We start from the raw sequence: 9,587 nt of genomic DNA on the forward strand, positions 1-9,587 counted from the left end.
AGCAATAGAGTATGAAAGCCAGCCGAAGAAAAATGTAAGCATATAATAATCGTATATTTTTAAACGGTCTTGCTTATTCACTTAATTAAGTAAGAATTTAATATTATTAATGCTGCAAAGGCAATAATGTATGGCCTTTATGAAGTTACACTTAGCTTTTAGTTTTGACGAGCTCTAACGAATTGATATCACTATGGCTGACCACTGCCATTTGTGTAATTTAATGAACTAAGAATGTATTCATCAAATTACTTTCATTTTTATATAATACCTGAAATGTAACACATTCAATAGCCATATTTAATTGCCATAAAAACAAAGTAATTTATTCCAAAAACGTCATAAAAAATAATACAAGTAGCCCCTTGAAGTACTTGACAAGCAATTTATACACATTTACTAATTAAAAATGGCAAAAAGTGGACTCCTATTTCGCGAACCCACTTCAAAATACAACCATTTAATAATTAAAAGGTCGTCAATTGAGTTGCATAGCTAATAACAACAACCAGCGGAAAGTGGGCAAGTTTGGACACCATTCCAACTCCCTTCGCTCTATCTAATTACAAAAGTTGAACGCGTTTCCGGGCTGACAAATGGCCGAGTTGGCTTTTCAATATGTTGCGAGCGCATAAACTAGACATCCATTGTCCTGCCAGTGACAGCATGTGGTATATATGGTACATGGCCTCGGGGAGGAGATGATATAGGGATGGTTATGGTGGAAGGCTGTTGTTGTTACCCCTTTTTGTGGCACGTGAAGTCTGCTCCGTGCGGCAGCTGCGCTCGATAGTTGGCCTAAAGTTTTAAATTAATGGCGCAAAGTTTGTAATTAAATTACGGAATAGTCGCTCGCACACCAACCCAGACTATCCTATACTATAAATATTAAGTATGCCTGCGCATAAAAGTAAGCTGCATTGAATTGGTTTTCGCCCTTGCTTTTTACTCTTCTGCTGTCTATATTTTTTCATACATGCCATGTGCACTCTTGCGATGCAGTGTGTACCAGTGTTTGTGTGCAAGGATATTATGCCATGGCAGTCGCAGCTGCCCGAACAATATATTAAGCCGTTAAGTGAGGCAACGACGAACGCTCTGTTCTGGCACAGATTGCGGCACAAATTGTCCGGGCACTACACTGCGTATACGTAACATAGCTTTCCAGTCGCTGCAGCAGAGATACTGATGCACTGAGACATACCACTTTTTTCTAGAAATCGATGAAAGCCCAAATTTAAGAGTAAAATCTTATGTGAATTTAACATTTTAAATAAAACTACATCTACATATTTTTTAAGGATTATCTAGTGCGTGAAGCTAAAAATATTATTATTTTTTTGATGAAACAAATAAATGTATCTACTGTAGACTTTTTTCTTGTTGTTTCACCTTTTTGAAAAATAAATATTTTCGTTTTGCTTCCTAATTAATTTTTCCTATATGTATATATTTTTAGTATCGTTAATTTAATACCATTTTTTTATGTTATTTTTCCTGAGTGCACAAAAACTCAGACGACGCTGACACAATTACAATGCATTAAAGTTATGATGAAGCCAGCTATGGTGATGATGATCATCATGTCCTGGGAACGGGAATCGAAATGGGAATGGGAATGAGAATGGCCATGGATGTGCAACAATTATGAATCTCTCGCGCTGTGTCGCATGTGTTGAATACTTGACTGACAGCTGAAGGATGGCAAGGACACGGGACACAGGACACGCAGGCAGTCGAGCAGGAAAATCCCGCTGACATACGGAGCGAATGCGATGGAGACATCAGCATACCCGCTAGCATTTCACATTCACATATATACAAAATAAAAATCATCCTGCCAGGATGCTGTTTCGCGTGCAAAAATATTGCTGAAATCGTCGCAGGAAATATTTATGTCCTCAAGCCAAACCCAGTTCAAATTAAATATACGTGAAGTGAAGAAAATACGATTTTCGGATAGATTTAATCCATTAAAATTGAATTTTTGACAGTTTTGGAAGGAATCAATTTATTATTAAATAAATGGTACGTTCTTTAATTTATAACCCCTTTCTCGATTTATTTCCATTTAAGACTCACGGACCAAAAATAATCGATTTGAGACATTTATTTTACCAGGGCTGCCCATGTTCATAAGCTTATATAAATCAATAAAATTGGATACCTTCGAGTTCTAGTTTCAGTAGTCTTTTAAATATAAAAGTATGAAATAAACGGCCCAGTTTAAATTAAATAATCATTTTATTTTGGGAACAATGTTTTTTGAACTGCGTCTAAACTAAACTAAAGGAAAGTAAGCCATTCATTTTAGCTAATATCTAAGCCCCCAAACGTGTTACGGAATCAAATTAAATAACCACTAAGCTGCAGGAAAATAATAAATTGCACAAGTATATTTGATTAATGGCAACTACTTTCGCCAGGATATTAAATTCTGGCTAACCAAAAAAAAAGTGGAAGGCAAAATAAGGGCAGATCCAAAAAACAGTGGCGCATCATTCGAAAAGCCATTTGTAAATAACATAACCGAAGGGCATTAAAAGCTAATCCCGTTTGAGCCAAAGGCAGTAACGGCAGCTGAACACGTTTACATGGATGCGGAGGAGGATTAGGTTGGAATCCCTGCCCCAAAGTCCACGTCACTGTTGCTGCTTATCCCGCTTCTTTGCCATTTTCAACCGCTGCATATTTATGTGATTTATGCTAAAATTCTGGACCCTCGACCCCCGACCTTCCTTTGGTTTTGTGGGTTAACATGGTGTGGCCTGGGGCGACATTTGGTTAAGGTCCCCTTTGCAAAAGGAAAAACAAAAGCGGCAGCGTAAAAGAGAAATGCGGAAAATTAGGTTTGAATTTCTACACCCCAACTGACAGGACCTGCCACCTTCGGAACCTGCTGTTGCTTCCCTATGTAGTAAATACCTGAAACTGGCTGCCTATATACCTGCATATATATATATATATATTTATAAAGGTTTTGTGGGGCATTGCGGGACGTCTACTCGATTATTAGCCCTGAGGCCTTGTGGTTATAAATTCAAAGCGGCAGACACATTCTTTTCGTTACTTTCCTTATTTTCCCTTTTTGGGTGTGTTCAATACGGCCTCTTTTTTTTTGCTGTTTTGAGGGACCCACATTCTGTTTGCCTCGCTGTGTTGCCTTTTAAATGCTTATGCCAATATTTACATTTCTGAGGTTTGGCCCAATGATAAAATATTTGATTTTAACACGAATACAAATGGGCAAAACACGAAGGCTTTGGGCAGTCCCCAAAATAAATGCCAACGACCCGTCTCAGCTGGAAAAAGAGGCAGCAATCGTGATAAGCACACACTTGATCGATGGCGCTATTGGTGGCTTATTTATTTTCCTCCTTGGCCGTCATTCACGACTCACAATAAGTCACAGATAAAGGAAATGTTATTTTAACTTTTTAATTGAAAGTGTTTGTGACGCTTTTATTTGGAAATTTACGTACTGTTGGTATATATTTTGCCTATATATTTATGTATTCCTTTCCTTAAAATGTCTATTGAATCCCTTCCTTTATTTAAATTTTTCACCTCTATTAAATCTAATTTGTGTTAATTTTACCTTTACATTAACTCTTTCCAGAAATAGTGCTAAATTAATATTCTCTCTTCATTTCGCCTTAACACTTTTCAACGCATTCGTATCAATTAGGCCACTAATTAACCTTAATTATCTTGTCAGCTGTCAATTAGGCCGGGCCCAAAACAATTGGCAGTGCAAAATGCTAATGCAAATCTCAGGAGGCGGTCGGATTCAGAAAACCAGAATTAAGACAGGACTTTGCCCACTTTTGCGATGGGGAAAATCGGCTTAGATGCGCTCGGCCACCTTGAGAAGTATTCACAACCCTCTGAGCTGTTTTTTCGTTAATTAATTTACTTGCAATGGGGAAGCTTCCTCTCGTTGCATAAATATTTGACTTGCCAGCAGCAGCAAAAATGAGATTCATTTTCTTGGAATTTAAATGAATGGCTGTCAGTCGCGAAGTCGGTTTGTCCATCCGCATACTGAGTACAATTAGAGTTGGATTCAGCAGTTTCCTTGCTGTTTGCTATCGCGGCATTGGCATTGCATAAAAAATAAGCTGTCTTGGCATTAAGCAATAAGAACAACAAAGTCGCGGTCCGCCGGGAAAATCCGGCTATAAGCTTTTCCGCTTTCCCCACTGTCTTAGCCGAAGTTTTGAGTAATGAAACCGCTTCGCGAAAAGTTCTGTGCTGTAAATCTGTTGGATTAATTATTACAACTCGGAATTGTTTACAAGGAATCCACGGCGCTTTGACTTTTTGACTTTTTGTTTCTTGCTGATTATGCTTTGTTGGCTTTTCTTTTGTTTTATTTGCTGCTTATCTCTGCATAGTTTTTCCTCTTACTCAGCTTGTTTTCCAAGCACTTTCTTATCTAAACGACATGTGTATGAACATTTTGCTGCCTCATTTGGTTCAACTTTGGGGATCAACGAGGCGCAAAAATCAACTGCCAAAGATTGTGTCCCAAAAACAATTGCTACCCAGAAGGGTCTTCAATTAAATGCTCGAATAAAGTGCAATGTCAGAGTGACGGGCAGCAAAAGGTTCCCAAATTGTGAGCTTGGAAATTTTTTAATTAAAAACTAATGTGGCGAAAGTGTGGGGTTGGAAGATATACAGACATACACCCTTAAATACTCACCCGCACACACCAAGTAAATTACGCCTAATTGCGAGTGTTTAATTATGCACTAGTTTAATTTTATGGTCTTGTGGCTTGGGGTCCACCCGAAAATATATGAAGACATTTGGGTTGATGGCGAGTGTTGTGGGCTGTCCATACGCTTCACAGGATTTGGAGACTAGCGAAGAGTCCTTCTCGCCTAATCTGCTTGTGTGTTTGCTGATAATTCCCAGCTTTCATTTACGCAAGGGTAGTCAAAGTAGCAAATAATTGCTTGCTTGTCTAGTTAGTTGCGTTGGCTCGTTTGAGGGCCTTATGGGCACACAGGAAGAAATATATTCGCTTTTCGTGAAAAATATAGAATTTTAAATACCGAGCTTTGATAAAATACAATAATATAAAGAGTAAATATACATACAATATAAAGTAATATTTATACCAATAGATAGAGCTCAGGTCTATCTCTCTGGTCGAAGAAAGTTCCGTCCACTTAAACTTCTATTTTTACACAAATTGTTTTCGGGCCATAATAGAAATTTACTTTGCGCTCAAGAGGAGCTGAGAAACAGGAGCCTGTTTATAAGCACTTGGAAATTCCTACGCCCCAACACAAAAGGAAAATTGCTAAAAGTTTATTTTCTCGGTTTGCTTTCTGTTTTTGTTGTCGGTCTGGCCTGAAGGGGTGTGGCAATTTGCGGTTGCAAACTTATAATGTGTGCAAATTGGTCTATGAAAAAATCATGTGTGAAAATTTCAAAGAGGAAAACGAGGCAAACGGGCAGGGGAAAAAAAAACTTGGAAATTGTATTGCCTACTTTTATGGGCTGCTGAAAGAAACTCATATAGGGTGGTTTGAAGAGTCCATATCCCCCAGGATCGTAACGACCTTTTGCGGTTTTCCGTCTGCCGGCATTCAGACTTCAATTAGCCCCTGAAAATAGATAGCCCAAACAAAAGGTTGAAAGAAAAAGAAAAGCAGAGCCGACCAAAGAAAACCTTTCCCCATCGACACCTTTTGCAAATTGAACGCTCATTATTCAGACAAAAGGGAGACGATGTCGAATGAAGGCCGGGCCTGGAAACAATTTAAAATTAATTGGTTTCAATGTCTGTCCTGGCTGTGGTTGTTGATGATAGTAGATGAAAAACCTGGCCTACAAATTGGTCAGCTTTTCTCCGCCTTTCCTTTTGTGTGGTTTTCTCGGAAAATGAAATCATTTGAAAGTGTTTGCAGCCCCCCAACTGCGAACCTTCGAGCCCATGCAAACAATGAAGGCGAAAAGGGTTTCTACTTTCCTTCATTTCGTCTGCAATATACACTTTTTTTTTCACAAGTTTTCCTAACCATCAAAAGGATGAGTCGGGAGGCTGTAAAAATGCAGGGTTGGAGCGAAAAGGCGGCCTAATTAAATGAAAATTCATGGCGTATGCTCTGACGAAACTTTTCCATGTTGTTTTTCGTCTGGCTGTGTTGTTCTTGTTTTTATTGTCCCCCTGAAAAGTATCCCAAAATTACTGCCAACAATACTTTGAATATTTTTGCAACAAGGCGACAAGGGGGGCGTGTCTGGGTGTGTAACACATAGCACACAACCTTGTTTAGTTAATAAGATACAATGTTTTTCAAGCAAGTCTGATACTCTTAAATGGCGTTCTGAGTATAGCCCTTGAGGCTTGGTTTAAAAATGGTACTTTAATGCAAAAATATAATTTAAACAATTTATTTTATTTAATTAAAAATATGTCTCAACATTTTTTCGTACTAAAAAGTAATAAATACAATCTGAAACAAATTAATTTATTTTTAAATCCTTCTATGTTTCTACGCGTGTTTTATTTAATAATCGTTATTAATACTTTTTTTTTTAATATCTATTGTAAGGGGTATAGTCTTTTTTTTTAATATACTTTGTGTATAAATAAATAAATATAATAAGCTAAAAAAGAACATTTAACCTCAAGGTAGGCACTGAAATTCTGTAGAGCATTGCCTGTTCGTTAATTTGATTTCACCCTGTTGTTTTTATGCCTTTTAAAAGCCGTTTTGTTGCCTGGCAGCCAACGAAGACTGAGCTGCGTGTGTGGTTTGGCAATTATTTGAGTAGTAGAAAAACACACACAGATGTACATAATTACTTTGTATACATTTGCATGGCAAACGGTGGAAGGGGAGGGAAAATCCTCGCAAAGAACAATCAGTGCGAAACATTGTAATGCGAATACGTATACGCAGTGTGTGCCAGTGCGACTGAGGCTCAGTTTAGAGCTCCTCCTGCTCCGCCTGCTTTCCGTGTAATATGCTGCCATGTTATGTCGTAAATGTCGCTTTTTATTATTTTACATACATTCTTGTGTTCGCCGTACTTTCTCGCCCAGCTTCCTGCTTTTCCTTTGTTTTATTTACATTTCAACACGCGTTTGCCCAGATGTATATCCTCTCTGTCAGGGCCCGTCTTGCTGGCTGTCAGCCGGCTCTAAAAACGGAGCACATATAATTTTCTGTGTAATGACAGTCAGTCTGGAATAGACGAGAGGAATGTCTGCTAGCCAAGCCAAGAAATATTTAATGCCGCTGATTTTTCTAATTAAATGTCTGCCAACGAGTTGGCAACTGATTAAAGTCGGTTATATATACGCAGAAGCAGCCATTTATTTTGCTCGCGTTCGCCACGCTTCTTTGCACACATTTGTCGCACCTGGCGTATGCGTAATGCATTGTAATTTTTCATGAAACTCTCAGGCACTTCCTTGGCTTTTATTGCCCACTCTAAGCTGATTTATTTGCGCTCTAATGAAATTTGTTTCGTGTGCAGCGGGGCCAAAAAAAAGAAAATTAAAAGCGTACGCTTGAGTTAATTTTAAACAATTTTCTCTTGTCGAAAAGAATTGGAGTTTGTGAATTTAATAATGTTTCCACAATATAATACCAAAATGTAATAAATTTTCCTTTGCAATTTCGTTACAAAATATATATAATATAAGAAACCAACTTAGTCTTGATTTTTATCTGAAAATTTGTGTTTTATATTTTCTTAGGATATATTTTCTATAATAAAATTTTTAAGAAAAAAAAATAATATTAAAGCTTTTTTAAAATATTTTGTTAGGTAAAATGCTATAACTTGTTTTTTTTTATGTACATTTATTACAAATGACTTGTGAATCTATATTTTTTATAAGCTCTTTTACTTACTCTTACTTTTCTGATATTCTCAATACCAATTAACTTCATTGCAAACTAACTACCTTTCGATGCAACTGATTAGATTTCCCGCAAATTTCCGCCACAAAAATAATTGAATTTCTCATATCATTAAACAAAGCTCACGCATAAAAACTAGACCAAAAAAAAAAACGAACAAAAACTTAATTAATTAAAATGCAATTGGCATTCCCGGCCAGTAACCGCAGCAAATAAATTCATCAGGATCAACAAATTCACAGCTAATAAAATGCAATTTACCATTTATATGATTGCCATTTGTTGATTAGTACAAAATAATGTGAGCTAAAACTTACCGCAATATTGTGTTTAATTTTTAGTTTGATTCGGTGAATTGTTTGGGTGGGTTTGTTGGAAGATATTTATGGGTCTGTCTGTGGCGTTTTAATTAAATTGATAGTGAGTGTGTGTGGGAAACGTGCCGCAAATTAAACACGCGACTCACTGAGACGAGACTTTTTAATTGACACACATCCACGGCACTTGAGTGGGGAAGAGGATGGTGATGGGCTAAGGATCGGTTCAGTCACCTTACAGTCTGGGCTTGTTTTATTTTTTTGGGCCGAACACTACGCGACATGACGTTAAGCTGCAGGACGAAGACTGAACGCGACGCGTCTACTTCTGATGCCGTGGTGGTGCGTGGGTGTGAGTGTTGCAGGTTGCAGATGCAGCAGCAGCAGTAGTAGCAGCAGCAGACGCAGTAGTAGTAGCAGTTGGAGGAGGAGCAGTCAAAACGGAGCTGAGTAGACCTGGCCACCTACAACACGCAACGACGACTGAACGAGCGATGGCCCAAGGACCAACAGCACAGCCCCAAAAATACAGAAGTCCTTCGCAGCAGCAGCAGCACTAGCAGCGACAGGAGCAGCAGCAGCAGCGGCAGCAGCAGCAGCAGCGCAGCAGCAACATGAAGGAAAATCTCGGCTAAGCGAGCACGAGAAAGAGAGCGAGTTTCACGGGCGGCGGAAGAGAGAAAGCGCCGACCCGAGGAGGGCATTTTCCGTTTTCCACGACGAAGCCTGCAATTTGCGTAGCGCATCGGCATTTTCCGACGTTGCACGGCTGTAAAATTGCTCGTACAATGCAATGTGTTGCCGCCGTGCTGTTGGTGTTGCTGTTGGACTGTTGGTGTTGCTCCTTTGCCAGAGCAATGCGGAACGCGATGGAAACGGAACAGCCAGAGCTGGGTGATATAAAGGAATTTCCGTGGATTTATGGCAATTTTTGTGTAGTTTTAAAATGGGTTTTTAAACAATAATGAAAAAGAAAACGGAAATGCGTTTATTATAATAACAACTTTGATTAGTTTTTAATTAAAGGTAAAATTAAGCAAATAAAAGATTTCTTATAGTAATTACCCGATATATAAAATATACTTGTTTCCTGGATTAATCCTGGCTTGCTATCAAGTGGATAAAAAAAACTTAAAGAGCTCAAAAACTATGCTTTAAAACCTTTTACAAAAATTGTATCTAGCCCCTTAGCTCAGAGTTTATTGTAGAAAGGAGATATTCAAATCAAGTAAAACCAACAATATCTTGAGAGTTAAAATGAAGTTTTAAGGACAATCAAAAAATTATATCTAATAATATTTGATTTAATCGAAACCAAAAAATTATTTTTACCTTTAACATATGTCTGTAATATATCCTATTATAATATCCTATTTTT

General features: G+C 38.0%; 1 long non-coding RNA gene across 1 annotated transcript in view; it reads right to left on the reverse strand.

The window, feature by feature from the left end:
* The window catches only part of LOC123037732, a 32,386-nt gene extending 23,712 nt beyond the window's left edge, over positions 1–8,674 (reverse strand). Inside the window, exon 1 of the long non-coding RNA XR_006417609.1 lies at positions 8,210–8,674. This is a non-coding gene — a long non-coding RNA (uncharacterized LOC123037732). The remainder of the gene's footprint in view (positions 1–8,209) is intronic.
* Between the last annotated feature and the right edge of the window lie 913 nt (positions 8,675–9,587).

Source organism: Drosophila rhopaloa, unplaced genomic scaffold, assembly GCF_018152115.1.
Source record: "Drosophila rhopaloa isolate 14029-0021.01 unplaced genomic scaffold, ASM1815211v1 contig_2, whole genome shotgun sequence".
NCBI classification, from domain to species: domain Eukaryota; kingdom Metazoa; phylum Arthropoda; class Insecta; order Diptera; family Drosophilidae; genus Drosophila; species Drosophila rhopaloa.